This window comes from Solea solea, chromosome 16 (genome assembly GCF_958295425.1).
Source record: "Solea solea chromosome 16, fSolSol10.1, whole genome shotgun sequence".
Lineage (NCBI taxonomy): Eukaryota > Metazoa > Chordata > Actinopteri > Pleuronectiformes > Soleidae > Solea > Solea solea.
Window position 1 is genome coordinate 25,861,422 of NC_081149.1, and position 16,858 is coordinate 25,878,279.

Here is a 16,858-nt window from a genome sequence, read left to right on the forward strand (position 1 = left end):
AGTCTTATATCGTGTCTTATTCAGTATCACTGAATGAGTCCACTATTTGATGAGTGGATAATGTGTTTTTTGAAATGACAAGCTCTCGTTTAGTCAGAGAGAGACACATTTATCAGCATGAGAGCGGAGTGTTGGCTCTGGCCACTGCTGAGCTGCAGCATTTCTACGCTTTGTCAAGAGGATTTCTTAACGCTTGGCTTCACACCATAACTGTCCTACACAGAGAGAGGGAAAGTCCTCCAGGCTATCTCTTTCCTTTCCTTCTCCATCTTACCTCCCCCTTTTAACTCCCCTTCAGTCTCATTCCCTTCCCTCCTCCTCTGTGTCATCATGACTGCTTTTACAAGCCTTTATAAGGCGCATACATACAAACATGTAGTATAAGTAGAGGCAGAGACAATAAATAAAAGAGGATAAACACATTGGATATTACTCACACATGGGTAAGCGTGAGCACTACAGCTGGGCCTTCACCTCAGCCATCACTGCAGAGACAATAAATAACCGCGTTAAACAAGTGCAATTCTTTCATTAACGATGACACGGATGTAAACAAATAGACCAGAACATCAATAACATTCTCAACATTAACTTCATAAAACTGTTGAAATGAAATAAACATACTCAGCGCAAACATCTGGAAATATAGAGTGAGGTCACCACGTGACACCCAGGCTCATTTCATCACCATGGACAGCGCTATGAAATCACGGCGCACAACAAACCACACACACACACACACACACACATTGAGAAATCAATACAATGGAAATGCCCACGCTGGTAATACAAAGACTATTTTTAAGATACAATCAAGTGCGGCGCGCCCGGCGCGTGCCGACCCTCACTTCCGTCAAACGGATGAAGTACGCAGCACTTTTCAAACACACTTGAGGTCTGGTTCTTGTCCTCGAGGAACTTTTAGAAACACAGTGTGGAATACAACATAGACCTACCTTACATGAACACCACATCCATTCTCGGTCTTTCCTTGTGAAGTTTCGCCTTTGACTTGAGCTCCAAAACAAGTCCTTTCTCTATGGACATCAGTACCAAAGCTCCCAGGCGATCCGGTCCAGTACTGGTTCTGGTTCTGGCGTTCAGAGCCGAGTATGACCGCTCCACGGTGGAGGTGGACACGGGGCTGGTCAGCAGCACGTGACCCAGCTGCGGCATGCTCTCAGTCAGCTCGTTAAGTGTCACAAAGTGCAGAAGGTCTGATGAGCTCCTCGCCTCAAACTTTCAACAGGACTGTCACTTCAATGTGGAGCCGGCGGAAGTCAAAGTCGTTTTCACTCTGCAGCTTCCGGTACGCTGTGCGCGCGTCAACAACTAATAAGAATAAGTTTTTCCACTTTCAGAACCTTTTCTTTTCATTCCACTTCTGGAGTTGGACTAACATTTTTTATGACTTGAAGTTTCTCTGTGAAAGGCCGCCTTGACAAACGCGATGCTATCAAGCTAGCCACAACACCGCGCTCTCAACCGCTCTCAGCACTCTGGGGGGCGTGGTCTGCAGTTAGACCTGCGCTGTTCAAACTTCACGAAGGACGAGGAGCTTGGTTTTAGGCCCGCCCACTTCAAATCAAACCGTCATTGGTCAATTTGCCCATCACTCTCCGAACCAACACACACACACACACACACCGCTTTGCCCTCTTGAATGAGCCAGCGAACCGGCCGAATCGAGACGGACGATTCTGATTGGATGACATGTTTCAGGACAGTAACCCTTTCACTGCTGATGCAAACTTGACAGTAAACTTAACTTTAGAACATAGATGAGAGCCCATAGAGATGTATATATATTATATATATTATTTAATACTCATATTTTTTGGTCCAGGATTAATGTTGGGTCACCTGAAGTGGACTTATGCTCAGCTCCAGTGACAGATCAAACTCAAAAGCTGAATAAAGCGCTGTTTCAAATATTTAGCATGCAAGGCAACCAAGAAAGGTGAGACATGTGTTTAACATGTACAAACAACACTATCAAAGTCGTCAACAACAACAACAACAACAACTGAACAACAGTGTCAAATGTATTGTTCTGAGCTCAATAAAAACTCTATGTTTGTCATTTTATTTATTTATTTATTTATTTAAAATGGCATCAGCTAATCAGCTACCAAGTATTTTCCTTGCTATTCGTATCGAGTTTGAAATTCTTGTATCGTGACAACCGTGGCACAGATAAAGCAACTACAGGCCAACGTGACTGGACAGCATCAGCACACACACGAGCAACGAGTGCAATCAAGAGGAATGGTGTGTGTGCGTGTGTGTGTGCGTGTGTGTGTGTGCGTGAGTGTGTGCGTGCGTGTGTGTGTGTGTGGCCAATCTGACAGGACAGCATCACTGCACAAATGCATTTACACACACAGAGTGAAATCAAGAGGAATGATGTGTGTGTGTGTGTGTGTGTGTGTGTGTGTGTGTGTGTGTGTCCACCATGCTTTACTGAGGAAACGACTAAGCTCTGAAGCTCTAAGACAGAAATGATAAGAGCGAAGTCGGAGGATGATAGAAGAACAGTGGAGGGAAAGAAATGATGATTTCAGAGTGGAGGAAGGGAGCGACACACACACACACACACACACACACACGAGGCCATCATTCAGTGCTGAGGCCTGACACTCATCGTGATGCTGTGACAGTCCAGTGGTCAGTGGAGAATTGTAAACACAACTGAGAAAAAGGTTTTCAAGTCTGTGGTCTGTGCTGTGAGGGTTTCATTTCACAACTGATCATGTAGAGAATGAGTGTCGACTGAAAACATCATTTCCAGGTTTGAGTTCTCTACAACATTCTCTATAACATACAGATTGATCAAATATAAAAAATACTGTCAGCTAGTACGTGGAGGCAGGAGACAGTTACTGAGTCTTTTTACTCCTTTCAAACAACACAGCCTTAACTAACACATGTGTGTTGATGCATTTACCACCAAACCATAAGCATTCATTTCAAAAACTGTGTAACAAGTATTCTGCTGTCACAAAGGAGGAAATTAACCACCAACATTATAGTGATGGGAAGTCTTAGTCAGAGGCCTCTATTGTAGCCTCATTTAGAAATTCTCCTCTCGTTCGCTACAAAGAATCGGCTCTTCAACAATACGACTTGGTAGAAACATTAGCTGCTGAAGACTTTTATTTCCTTTCCATTCTTTGGTTACATGACTTCAGCATTGTCAGCACATGTCTGTCTTTACAGACACTTCAGTGAAGGTGAGCTTTTACAAGGTACCACAGTCTACCGTTTATGGCTATATTTGTTGCTATAAGTGTTGCTATTGTTGCTAAATGTGTATCAGGGGCTCAATTAAGTTCACAGCGCCATGTTGGCTGGCCAAGCTCCTCTTGGTGTGAGTTGTCTTTCTACTAGAAGGTTGCGAGTTTGACTCCAGGCTCCTTTAAGACACTTAACCCCACGATGGTCCTGCCACCTGAGTGTGAGTGGGTATGTGAGATAGAAATGTGCTGCACTGTATGAAAGTGTGAGACAGTGACAAGTAAAGCACGACATAAATACAGACCATTTACTTTAAATCCACAGACATCATGTAAAATAGCCCACAGTGGAGAAATGATCTCTCAATCTATTATTAGTATTAGTAAATGTTCCTAAGCACACTTGAAAGGGAAGTGTGAGGTGAGGGATATTTAACACGCACCAAAAAAATGTTTTACACTGTGTACCATTAAAAAAAAAACACCATCAGTCATGTGGTGCAATGTTAGACTGCAGATACACACACACACACACACACACACACACACAGAGAGACTCTGGCTGATTTCTCTCTTACCTGCATTACACACACACACACACACACACACACACACACACACCTGCTGAGGCTCACCATGGCAACAAGCAGTGGTGACACTCTCTGTTGTTCAGGGGTAATTTCCTTCGTGGCAGGATCACAGAATATTTTGGGAACCGTTTCAGTGGATCAGCTGAGGCACACATCAACATCCCTGTCAACCTCCCGCTGAAGTGTCCTTGAGCCCACATGGTTTAGTGCGTCTGTGTGGGTTTTTCCTTTAAGTCGCTCATGCATGGGAGGCGAGGTGTGTGTGTGTGTGTGTGTATGTGAGCAGACACACTGTATATTACACTGTAATACTCTGGATGTTTTATGAAGTGCTGCATATGGTAACATTTGTCCAGTAGCCATAGAATAGATCGAATAGTTCTATCCATTCATCTGTTTTCTGTATCCTCCACATGAGGGTCGCGGGGGTGCTGTGCCAATCTCAGCTGACACAGGGCGATAGACGAGGTCACAGTCACAAACGCTGCAGTGGTGGGTCGCAGTGACTCACTGACAGCAGCGTGTGGAGTCACACTGACAGCATTAGCACTCTTGTTACTGACACAGGTAACAAATCAATCATCAATCATTAGACAAAAAAAGGATGCTTCAACAATGAAACAAAGTACTGTGTAATAGACAAACACGGTAACAAGACCAAAACCAGACTAGTATCAAGACTAGGTCCAAAAAGGGTGGGGCCCAGTCAACACCAAGACAAGTTCACTAACTGATCGTCTACAAGTTTATCCTCCACATGAGGGATGTGAGGGGATGGAGACAATCTCAGTCACATCCGGTCCATCAAAGACAAACACACAGAGACGCACAAAGACCGTTCACGCAGTTCAGGGTCAGTTGGTCAGTTGAGAGCGTCCAGGTGACCTCAGCGTGTTTTCTGTTCAACTGTAGGAGAAACATACAAACTCCACACAGAACTGGGATGGAATCAGTGACCTTCTTGTTGAGAGCTAACAATGCTAACCACTAGCTAGGATTCTGCTGATGTTCATGTTGAACTGACTCTGGGTCAGTGGCCCTATCCCATTTCCATGTATAATCTTACCTCAGAAATGGGACACCCCTTCAAGAATATGGCAAGCAGATGAGATCCTTTTTTGGTGATGGGTAGGGTTAAAAATTAGATTAGATTAGAAATTAGATTGGGCCTTACTCCAATTAGTCATTCCTAATCTGCCTCGATTCCTTTCTGCCCAGCAACAGCTGAGTCACTCACCCACAAAAAGAATGTCTCATAGTAGTAGGTGGAGTTAACTCGACAGGACACATGTACAGCCTCTAGGCAGATTGTTGTTGTTGTTGTCTTTGTCTTTGTCTTTGTTGTTGTTGATGTTGATGTCGTTGCCGTTGTTGTTGTTGTCCTTGTTGTTGTTGTTGTCGTTGTTGTTGTTGTTGTCCTTGTTGTTGTTGTCGTCGTCGTCGTTGTCGTCGCCGTCGTCGATTTGGCTCTCTCTGGAGCCTCGTCTCAGCCTCATGTCCACGACAGATAGGAAATGGACGTCCTCCTTGGATAGTAAGACAGATTAATGTGATACTTGTAGAATCCCGAGCGCTTCACTGCACTTGTGCATCCAGTGTGGCCCAGTTGTGAAACAGGGGATGAGCTCAGTTAACTGAGATGAGCTTGGAGTAAAACTGCTGCTCCTGAGGTACTAAAGAGGTTTGCCATCTGGTCAGGATTCCTCCTGGATCCTGAATATCATCAGGTAGACACAAGAGTGTGTGTGTGTGTGTGTGTGTGTGTGTTTATATATTTATACTATTAGAACCGTAACTTGTACAAACCAAGTAGATTCATCCACAGTTTTCTGCAGTGCGCCTCCATGTCTGCTTATATCCTGAAGTCACGTTACATCAGATGACTTTCTGTGAGATCACGGTGTGTGGTCCTGCGTGTCTGTATCTGTGGTCTCCCACTTGGAATGTGGCATGGTTCTTGGTCTGAGTCTGAAACTGCTGATCTACTGGGATTTTTACTCTATCTCTAGAGTGTGCACAGAAAAAAGGAGAAAATATCCAGTGAGCTGTCGTTCTCTGGGTAAAAACTGTTGATGCCAAAGGTCAGAAGAGCATGACCCGACTGGTTCAAGAAGACAGAAAGACAACAGTAACTCAAATATCCACTTGTTACAACCAAGGTATGAAGAAGAGTATCTCTGAACACACTCCTGACATTTTGTTGGCTGTCTTTTCTTCTTCATAAAGTGTGTTTTGCATTTAATTTGTTTGCATCAGAAAATGTGCTATATATATATACACATATGTGTGTGTGTATATATATATATAGTTTTGTTTTGTTGTTTTTGAGTGAGTCTGTTTCTTATTAAGAATAAGAAGTGGCACAGAGATGCATGTTGGTTCACAGTACCCTATAAAACCATCTGTGTCATATTTGCTATACAAGTTTCTGAGACCTATATCTTATCAACACGACCAATAATGTCCTGTAAAAGCTGTTGTAAATGATCTGTACCTCGTGGATTATCACTCCACTGCAAACAGTGGTGGGTTTTTTGTGCTTTTTCAAAATGGCTACTGTCATTAAATCATCCACAAACTTTCGGCAGGAAAGTCTTTGTTAATTTTCACAACGTTACAGAAAGAATTACATGTTTATTGTTAGTCCTTTTTCTAAATAAATATTGTCTGTGTTCAAACAATACTCAAGAGTATTCGTTTTATATAACAGTAAAATTGTGTCAGATTTGATACTGCAGGTACATAAGCTGCTCCGTCTCATGTCTTCAACAGCATCATCACACACTATTTTGATGATCTAATTACAATAATTATTGACTGAAATGCCATTTTAAAATACATTTTGGGTATTTGCACAATAACAATTCCTCAGAAATCATAATCACGATGCTATATTGACCCATTTTTTATTTGTGTGTTTTTAGATGTCAAAAAGATTAGAAGAGAGAAAAGAAATTACAATGAAATACTGTGAGAAGTATAAAGTGCATCTTTGCCTGAACAAGAACAGAAAATGTTTTTGTGACTATTCCACAGAATTAAATAAAAAGGCTGTAAAAGGTTTTATGTAAAAACAAAAAAAACAAAAACACAAACAAAGAGAAAAACTGGGTTCTATATTTGAAAATGTTAAAGCAAAAACACCAAATGTATTAAATAATATAAAAAACATATCTCAGAAACAAAATATATATTTTTTTTAAAAAAGGGATTTTGTTCAAATGTTTAAAGGCCACATAGACCGGAAGCTCCAATTAACGCTGCGTTTGTGTGTGTGTATCTGCGTCATGACCTCGTTTATGAAACCCTAAAGTTTCAGAACAAACAGTTCAGCCACTGCTGAGAAAATAGTGTTGTATTGTTTTCCTGGGCTCTGCGAAGCGGATCGGCTATGTGACCATGAACACAAGTTAATATATTACTTTACATGTCATTTAGCAGACGCTTTTATCCAAAGCGACTTACAATGGAATCAAGTACAATTAGCCAGGGGTGGAATCGAACTTGCGACCATGATGTCTTTCGTACACAAGGTAGGGTCTTAACCACTGAGCCACTCCACCCCATATATGTAAGTAGACCTCCATAACTAACATATATGTGTGATACAAGCATTCTATGTCGCCTTTAATAAACATCTTAATTCCAAAAATGTAGAATTTTCTTTTTTCATGTGTCAGGCTGTTCAGGGTTAAGACAAAATGAAAAGGCCATGTGTCTGATTTCAGGTAAACTTTAATTGAATTAATTAATTCAATGTATTTTCTCTTTGAAGACGATCCACAAAACCCTGAAAAGACTTCATGTTTACCTGAAATCAGTGTCATCATGTCCTGTTGTGATGCTGAGTAGCTGAGCAGCGTTTTTTTACACTAACATTTTACTTTTTCTGCTCGTACACAGCTCTTCACTTGGTGCCACAAACTTCCAGGACCCAGCACTATAGTCACAATAATGCAAGTCTGTACTGTAGCACGACATTTGACTTTGGCAATGAAATAATATAATAACAATCATCGCCTTATGTTACGTCCCAGCTCGTTAAGAGGGAAATAAAATAAACCCAAGGTGGCATGTGGTAAAAAAAAGAATTTATTTAACACAGTAGTTGATATTAATTTACAAAATGGGCAAACAGAAAAAAGGGCAGAGGATGCTGTTCAAATGAAACAAGAATCAAATGAAAAAGGAAGAGCTCGGTTACTTTGGTAGTACACTATACAAAATGAAACTCCCCTTGAAAATAATTAAGATTCACTTGCCTAGTGTCTCTAAACACAACAAATGAATCCTAAGTGCAGACAGAATCAGTTTTTAGTTTCTACGGCCCTATTTCTACAAAGGAATATGCCACTCAGCATTACTTGAGACTGAGACTGAGACTCAAACACAATCTACAATCCACAATCCAAATATGAATTTCTCTGTGAGATGAATAAAGTATCTATCTATCTATCTATCTATCTATCTATCTATCTATCTATCTATCTATCTATCTATCTATCTATCTATCTATCTATCTATCTATCTATCTACAATCCACAATCCACAACACAAGGCTCTCCGACTCTCACAGGCGCCCAGTGTGGACTGGGAGCCAGCTTCTTGTCCTCTTCCGATGGGCGTGAGACAATTTCTGGTTCCGTGGCCGCACCAATCGCTGTCCGGTCCTCCTGAGACTCCGCCCATCTGCTCCAATGGTACGTGAGGAACCACACAGACCAATTTGTATATTCAACTCAGGTTAATTAAGGAGGACGACGTCCAGCAGCCGCAACACCTGGTCAATTATTGGTTTAGGTTGACCTCAGTTATTATCAGCACTTTATTTTAGCGATCACATTATTAAGTATTTACAAAGTGGTCTTACTGCTAATTAGAATCCATTACTGAACGTCCATATAAATGACAAGAGAAAAGTTTGTCATCACAGGTATAAAATATTATCACATTTCTTGGCCATTGTAAGTACGAGGTCACATCATTTTGCAGTAACACAGTATCTAATCTCATTCATACTATTAGGCCTGAAAGAATGACCAGATTATTAATCGATTACTAAATTAATCATCAACTATTTTGATCATTGATTTTTTAAATGCCTCTTAAATGTGAGTATTTTCTGCTTTCTTTGCTCCATATAACAAACAAATCGTTCAAACTAAATCGTTTTGGTTTGTGGACAAAAACAACATTTGAGAACATCATCATTTCCAGGTTTGAAAAACACTGATGAACATGTTTCATCATTTTCTGACATTATGAGAATAATCGTGAGTTGCTGCCCTACTCACCACTATTAAATCCCCAATTTGTTTTATGCTCATGATTTCACAATGTCATCCCTGTTTTTATTTTATATTCCCTGGGAACAAGGAAAGAAAATGGTTTGGAAGTGAAATCCTGTTTTAACAATACAGCAAATTCATTACTGTTGAAAAAGCATCAATCGCCCTGCAGCTGGAGCCCTAAAAACAGCATGGACATATACAGCAGCTCTGGTTATGCAGTATGTGAGCAGAATAAATCTCCAAATTACAAAACTGACACATAAGAAAGCCAGCCAGCCTTTTAGATCGTCGTATAGACTCTCCTCAGGTGCAAGTATGCAGACATGTGCAGCTGAGCGAGTACCAGCCAAACGTCATGTAATTACAGTGACAGGGGAGAGGTAGGCATAGCAACAGACACGGATGTCCATCGACTGTTTAGAAAAATGTTAAGGGAAATAAACGCAAGGAGGATGCAAGTAGCAATTAGCCACCAGAAGGCTAATCTGTGGTTCTAATTCAGGGGAACTTGATTTATAAAATCAGTCTGTGGAGGAGTCAACGGTCTCAATCACTAGTTTCAGGTCTAAATCTTATGGACGTGGCACATATCAGTGTGATGTCTGTCAACTTCAAAAATAGACATGGTGGCAGTGAGACGATGAATCTCGAGGCTTTTCCAGCCACAAGATTACATCCAATATCTGTCTAACTGTCCAGGGTGGGACCCACCGATGTCAGCTGAGGTTGGCACAGCGCCCCCTGTGAACCTCCTGGATAAAGCAGTAGAAAATGGATGGATGGACATATGTGTATAAGTGTGTGTGTGTGTATGTATGTCAGTGTTACAGAATCAAATCAAAATCCTTAAACACTAAATAATGAAACATTTTCCGTGAGTAAAAGATAACAGGAGATGTTAGTGAACATCTACAATATTGATTTAAAGTAGTGCTGTCAAACGATTCAAATATTTAATCACGATTAATCGCGTTAATGTCATAGTTAACTCACGATTAATGGCATTAATGTCATAGTTAACTCACGTTTAATCGCATTAATGTCATAGTTAACTCACGTTTAATCGCATTAATGTCCTAGTTAACTCACGTTTAATCGCATTAATGTCATAGTTAACTCACGATTAATCACATTAATGTCATAGTTAACTCACGTTTAATCGCATTAATGTCATAGTTAACTTACGATTAACCGTATTAATGTCATAGTTAACTCACGATTAATCGCATTAATGTCATAGTTAACTCACGATTAATGTCATAGTTAACTCATGATTAATCGCATTAATGTCATAGTTAACTCACGATTAATCGCATTAATGTCATAGTTAACTCACGATTAATCGCATTAATGTCATAGTTAACTCACGATTAATCGCATTAATGTCACAGTTAACTCACGATTAATCGCATTAATGTCACAGTTAACTCACGATTAATCGCATTAATGTCAAAGTTAACTCACGATTAATCGCATTAATGTCACAGTTAACTCACGATTAATCGCATTAATGTCACAGTTAACTCACGATTAATCGCATTAATGTCACAGTTAACTCACGATTAATCGCATTAATGTCACAGTTAACTCACGATTAATCGCATTAATGTCATAGTTAACTCACGATTAATCGCATTAATGTCACAGTTAACTCACGATTAATCGCATTAATGTCATAGTTAACTCACGATTAATCGCATTAATGTCACAGTTAACTCACGATTAATCGCATTAATGTCATAGTTAACTCAAGATTAATCGCATTAATGTCACAGTTAACTCACGATTAATCGCATTAATGTCACAGTTAACTCACGATTAATCGCATTAATGTCACAGTTAACTCACGATTAATCGCATTAATGTCACAGTTAACTCACGATTAATCGCATTAATGTCACAGTTAACTCACGATTAATCGCATTAATGTCATAGTTAACTCACGATTAATCGCATTAATGTCACAGTTAACTCACGATTAATCGCATTAATGTCATAGTTAACTCACGATTAATCGCATTAATGTCATAGTTAACTCACGATTAATCGCATTAATGTCATAGTTAACTCACGATTAATCGCATTAATGTCATAGTTAATGTCACATTTGTATCTATTGATTTCTTTGTGTCCCATTATTTCTTCTCATTTTAATGCTCTTATCAACATAGAAAATCTGCTGAGAATGCCCATAAACTCCAGGGAGAGCTGGTCCATGGGCTCTGGTTCAGTTAGATGAGGGGACAGAGAATTCACAGTGCCAACAAGGGTACCTTTAGGGATATACATGTGTGTGTGTGTGTGTGTGTGTGTGTGTTGGGTATGTCTGTATCTGCATACCTCTGATGTGGCCTGAATACTCAGCTGGGCCCTGAGGTCCAGTCACTCACACACACACAGCATCGCAGACACTCAGCACTGATGTGGCTTGTCAGCTCATTAGAGAACATGTGTGTGACTCACAAGCTTCCCCCGCTGTAACCACACACTCCACACTTCCACTGCAAATACAGCAGAATTCATAAAATATCATCCGCTTGATATGAATATGACACTGTGTCACTTCCATTCTATAAAGCCTGAGTGTCGCAGCAGAAGCATTTAGCAGGTCCCGCTGGTTTGGAATGTTATAATAATATAATAATGTAATAATAGGAAGAAGTTAAGATGATAAGGTTCTTCAGAGTGGCTACTGAACATCTTAACTTACTGGGCTAACTTGCATTCTATTATGAGTTTATTTTATGATGACTGTTTATCTAAGTTAGTGATTAGAGATACAGAGTCGTGTTGTCTGCTAAAGTTGAAGTTGATGTTTTTTTACGTGTTCTTCACAAACTGTCATCCCACCTCACATTTGTTTGAATATATCACTTTTGTTCATTTGACACAAAAGTACAAAGAGGAATGAAACATTTATAAGACTTTGTTCTAATGTAAATGTGCAGATTTTAATTGTATTACCTCTGCCTCTAGTTTGATCGATGTCAGGTGTCGTATATGAAACGCAGGTGAGTCAGTGTTAAAGCCTTTGGCGGACGTCTGTGCTCTTGTTATTGTCTGGATCGAGGTCTCTTTGGAAAGTAGCAGTTAATTCAGTTTAATGCAGCAGTGGACTTGATTCTCTGCAGTAAGCCAACACACACACACACACACACACAGGGATTTTATTACCTGCATAAAAACAACACCTCAAATCTCAGTTCTTTTATCCTCCACACACATTTGTGCATGTGCGTAACCCTTTGATTCAGGCTGCTCAGGGGACAAAAAGCCTCATTCACCGAAACATACACACAGTGGTCAGTGGTGCCTGCTGACCAGTGAACAGCTCAGTGTCACTTGAACCAGAAGACTGGACCTTCAGCAGATGACGAGCTCTGCTCCCCCAGCAATCACAGCTCCAGATAAACCCAAACACACATCAGCTGCACCCTTCTCCAAACTTTGGCGTAGGCTACTGAAAACTGACCTTGACCTCCAATATCTTTGCATGAAAAATGGAGGAGAGTTGCTGTGTGTGTGCAGAGACACAGAGAGATGTTACACCACCACGTAAATGTGTGTCGCTTGATTCAAACTGTTGGTCACATGTTACCATGAAGGTACTTCGCTCTAGTTATGTAGTTTTGTGTGTACTCACGTTATGTCTGGGTATTATTGGATGTGCATGAATGTGTGTGGCTGTATGTCTTCTACAGACACACACACACACACACTGCATCACCACTGATGAACTCCAACAGTTGTGTGTCTCATGAAAAGTGAACGCAGGAATCGTCGTCGTCTGGGTGCTGATAACAGAAGAAGACGACAATAACTACACACTATTGTGATGTGTTGTGAGACTGTGAGAAATAAAATGCACAGGAGTTGTTCTGTTCTTAAAAAATAAAAATGGATACGTCTATATTGCATTCAAAATAACAGCTTGTTATAATAGTTAAGACCCAACACACACACACACACACACAGAGAGAGAGAGGCTGTGCTGTGCTGTGCTGTGCTGTGCTGTGTGTTATCAGGGCCGTGGCAGCCTGTGAATCAGTGTGTGTTCCTGCAGGCTTGGCAGAGCTGCCCACAGACTCCTGCTCTGTGAGACTCTGTTGTTTTGCCAAGCTGGAAACCGGCATAAACCTTCTGTTGAATGGATCCTAATGTTTCACTCTGAGATTACAGTTTCACCTCCCAACACTAGAAGTGTCCCAGTTTAAGTGTTAAGACACATTACAGGGAGGCTCTAGGGCTGCAACTTACACTTTTGTTGATTACTGATTACTCTGTTGATTACTTCTTTCAATTAAATAAGAATTTCTTTGCACCGGGCACAAGAGAAGTGGGAAGCACTTATCTGCCCCCAGGGAGCTATGGGGGGGTTGGTTACCTTAATCAGAGTACCTACTGTGCCCAAGACCTCAAACTGTTGTGGGATTTGAACCAGCAGCCCTCTGGTTACAAGCCCAGTTCCCTTCTGCTTGACCATCGGCTTCCTGTAGTTGTTTTAGTTGGTTCTTGTTCAACACGCACACCTTTTAAAACTGTGTATAAGTGTATCTAATAATGTTATTTGTTGATCCAGGTGCAAATCTTCACAGTTAAGTATAAAGTATTGAAATTAGACTGCCTCTCTCTCTCTCTCAAACACCAGCTAGTCAACTTTCATGATTTACATCAAAGGGCTTTACAGTGTGTAGAGCAGAGGAAACCTTTTCTCCTTCGAGTCTCTCAACTCCACAAACACCTTTGTAAAGGGAAACATGGGAGAAAGCTCAGGAAGAGCCACAGAGGAGGGATCTCTGATGCCACGTGTACAGAAACACGTTCAAGATTATTAACATTAATGACAACGATCATCATCATCCTCATCCTCATCACTCTTATCTTCATCACCTCATCCATGCCTGTTACTGACCGATCAGCATCATCTGAACCCTGGACATCACCTCAGCTTTCTGTCGCCCACCGCAAGAATCCGCTTGACCATTACAAGAAATATACAACCATATAACCCTATATACAGTATACATATATGTATGTATGTATATATGGTATATGTATACGTATACATATATATATACGTATATATATATATATATATATACACATGTGCTAACTGGCGCATGGCATGATGCCACTTTTTGTGACTGATACCAATATCATTTTAGAGTTTTTACACTATTTCAAAGACATTCTTTTTAAGAAATAAGCACAACAAGACTCAGTTGTGCAGAATGCAATATATAAGGTTTTAGATTGTATCAGACTTTACAAGACAATATACCAAGTATTGTACTGCTCATCTCTACCAATAACTAAATAGAAAACATATCTTCACTTCCATCTTGTATAGAGAAATAGAACATAAAAAAGACAAGAGCAGAGCGAAGCTAATGCCAACAAATGCTTTTTGCACAAACAAATGAAATATGTCCTTCTTTCAGCTTCTGGGTTTGATACAGCAGATCATTTTCCTCCAGTATTATTATTATTAGTGATCTACACACCGGGTGATTTGTGGGCTATTTTATGGGCGATTTACAATAACTTTGTATTTTACCACAAGTTTAACAATATTGGAGGAGATTATATAAGCTTATAAAACACAGTTACAGCAAGGAGAAGCACATGACTGCCAGCATTTTCAGGCCACCATCAGTCCCATTTCAGTCCTTGAGCCTGAGCCCATCCTCCACATCCTCTGCTTCCAGCCTCCAGAGATCACATGATCATCACCCTGTACAACACATGACTTCTGAGAAAACTTAGCCGGGTGAACCCGGTCTGCCACTGCAAGTCTGCCAGTGATTTGATTTTGCACTCTGCAGACGGCTCTGCAGAGCAGCTGTCTTTCACCAGTACAGTTACATGACAATCATCATTCCAAGAAAACCACAACAAGCAGGTTTATTGATACGGTCTCCAGTTGGTCTGAGTGGTTTCAGGTCTATCCAACTGTGTACCGAGGCATTTTCAGCTGTGTGTGTTGGTCATACCTCTTGAAAGAAGACGACAGAAGAGACCCTAACCTTAAAAGACGACAGAAGAGACCCTAACCTTAAAAGACGACAGAAGAGACCCTAACCCTAAAAGACGACAGAAGAGACCCTAACCTTAAAAGACGACAGAAGAGACCCTAACCCTAAAAGACGACAGAAGAGACCCAAACCCTAAAAGACGACAGAAGAGACCCAAACCCTAAAAGACGACAGAAGAGACCCTAACCTTAAAAGACAGACGACAGAAGAGACCCTAACCTTAAAAGACGACACAAGAGACCCTAACCTTAAAAGACGACAGAAGAGACCCTAACCTTAAAAGACAGACGACAGAAGAGACCCTAACCTTAAAAGACGACAGAAGAGACCCTAACCCTAAAAGACGACAGAAGAGACCCAAACCCTAAAAGACGACAGAAGAGACCCAAACCCTAAAAGACGACAGAAGAGACCCTAACCTTAAAAGACAGACGACAGAAGAGACCCTAACCTTAAAAGACGACAGAAGAGACCCTAACCTTAAAAGACGACAGAAGAGACCCTAACCTTAAAAGACAGACGACAGAAGAGACCCTAACCTTAAAAGACGACAGAAGAGACCCTAACCCTAAAAGACGACAGAAGAGACCCTAACCTTAAAAGACGACAGAAGAGACCCTAACCCTAAAAGACGACAGAAGAGACCCAAACCCTAAAAGACGACAGAAGAGACCCTAACCTTAAAAGACGACAGAAGAGACCCTAACCTTAAAAGACGACAGAAGAGACCCTAACCCTAAAAGACGTCAGAAGAGACCCTAACCCTAAAAGACGACAGAAGAGACCCTAACCCTAAAAGACGACAGAAGAGACCCTAACCCTAAAAGACGACAGAAGAGACCCTAACCTTAAAAGACGAGAGAAGAGACCCTAACCCTAAAAGACGACAGAAGAGATACACTGTTGCTTTCTTCTCCTTTGATACTTTGTTATGAACATCCTAGAGGCTAAAGGAAGGAAAGACTTTGAACAGAAGATGAGAAGACGTTACATCTCTCTTAGTTCTGCTGCTATAGACCTAGACTGCTGGGGGATTTTCCTGTGGTCGAGCACATTCACTCTCTCACACTCAGGGTATGAATGTGACTTTTTATATGTCATTAACCTTGTCTCTTTCTCTCCCTAGTTTGTGTCCTTCCTTCCTTCCTTCCCTCCCTCTCTCGCTCTCTGTATCCTCATCTTGCAGGTTGCAGGATCCAGATCCAGTTTTCAAGGCTACCCATATCATACATATCATCACCATTATTATTGTGCTATAATTAAAAGTCGATATCATTGACTGTATAAACTTGTAACTTGATACAGTTGTTGTGTATCTGATCCTGGTCTCTCTCTCTACTCTCCCTCTTGTCCTTTCTCTCCCCCCTTTCTGTCCCCCACCTCTCCGCTGTCCCCCATTTTCCTTTCACCCGAACCTGTCGAGGCAGATGACTGCACACCTCTGAGTCTGGTTCTGTCAGAGATTTCTTCTTCTGTTAAGAGGGAGTTTTTTCTCTCCACTGATGCCTAGTGTTTGCTCATTGTGTGAACTGTTGTGTTTCTCTGCTCTCCTTGATGTTGTCTATGTACAGTGTCTTGAGATCATGTATGTTATGATTTGGCGCTATACAAATAAAATTGAATTGAATTGAACAAGTGAGTCAAATTAAGCTTACTCAGAATAACACACCTGGATAATGTGATTCGTAGTCCGATTACTTAGCATT

The 16,858-nt window shown here is 40.8% G+C and overlaps 1 protein-coding gene across 3 annotated transcripts in view; it reads right to left on the reverse strand.

The window, feature by feature from the left end:
• The window catches only part of LOC131475537 (junction plakoglobin-like), a 90,042-nt gene that overhangs the window by 66,152 nt on the left and 7,032 nt on the right, over positions 1–16,858 (reverse strand). Inside the window, exon 1 of one of the 3 annotated variants that reach the window (XM_058653736.1) lies at positions 957–1,494. The exons of the other annotated variants lie outside the window; for them this stretch is intronic. The gene's annotated coding sequence lies outside the window, so the exon portion shown is untranslated. Of the gene's footprint in view, positions 1–956; positions 1,495–16,858 lie in introns of those variants that run through there. 3 annotated transcript variants of the gene reach the window in all.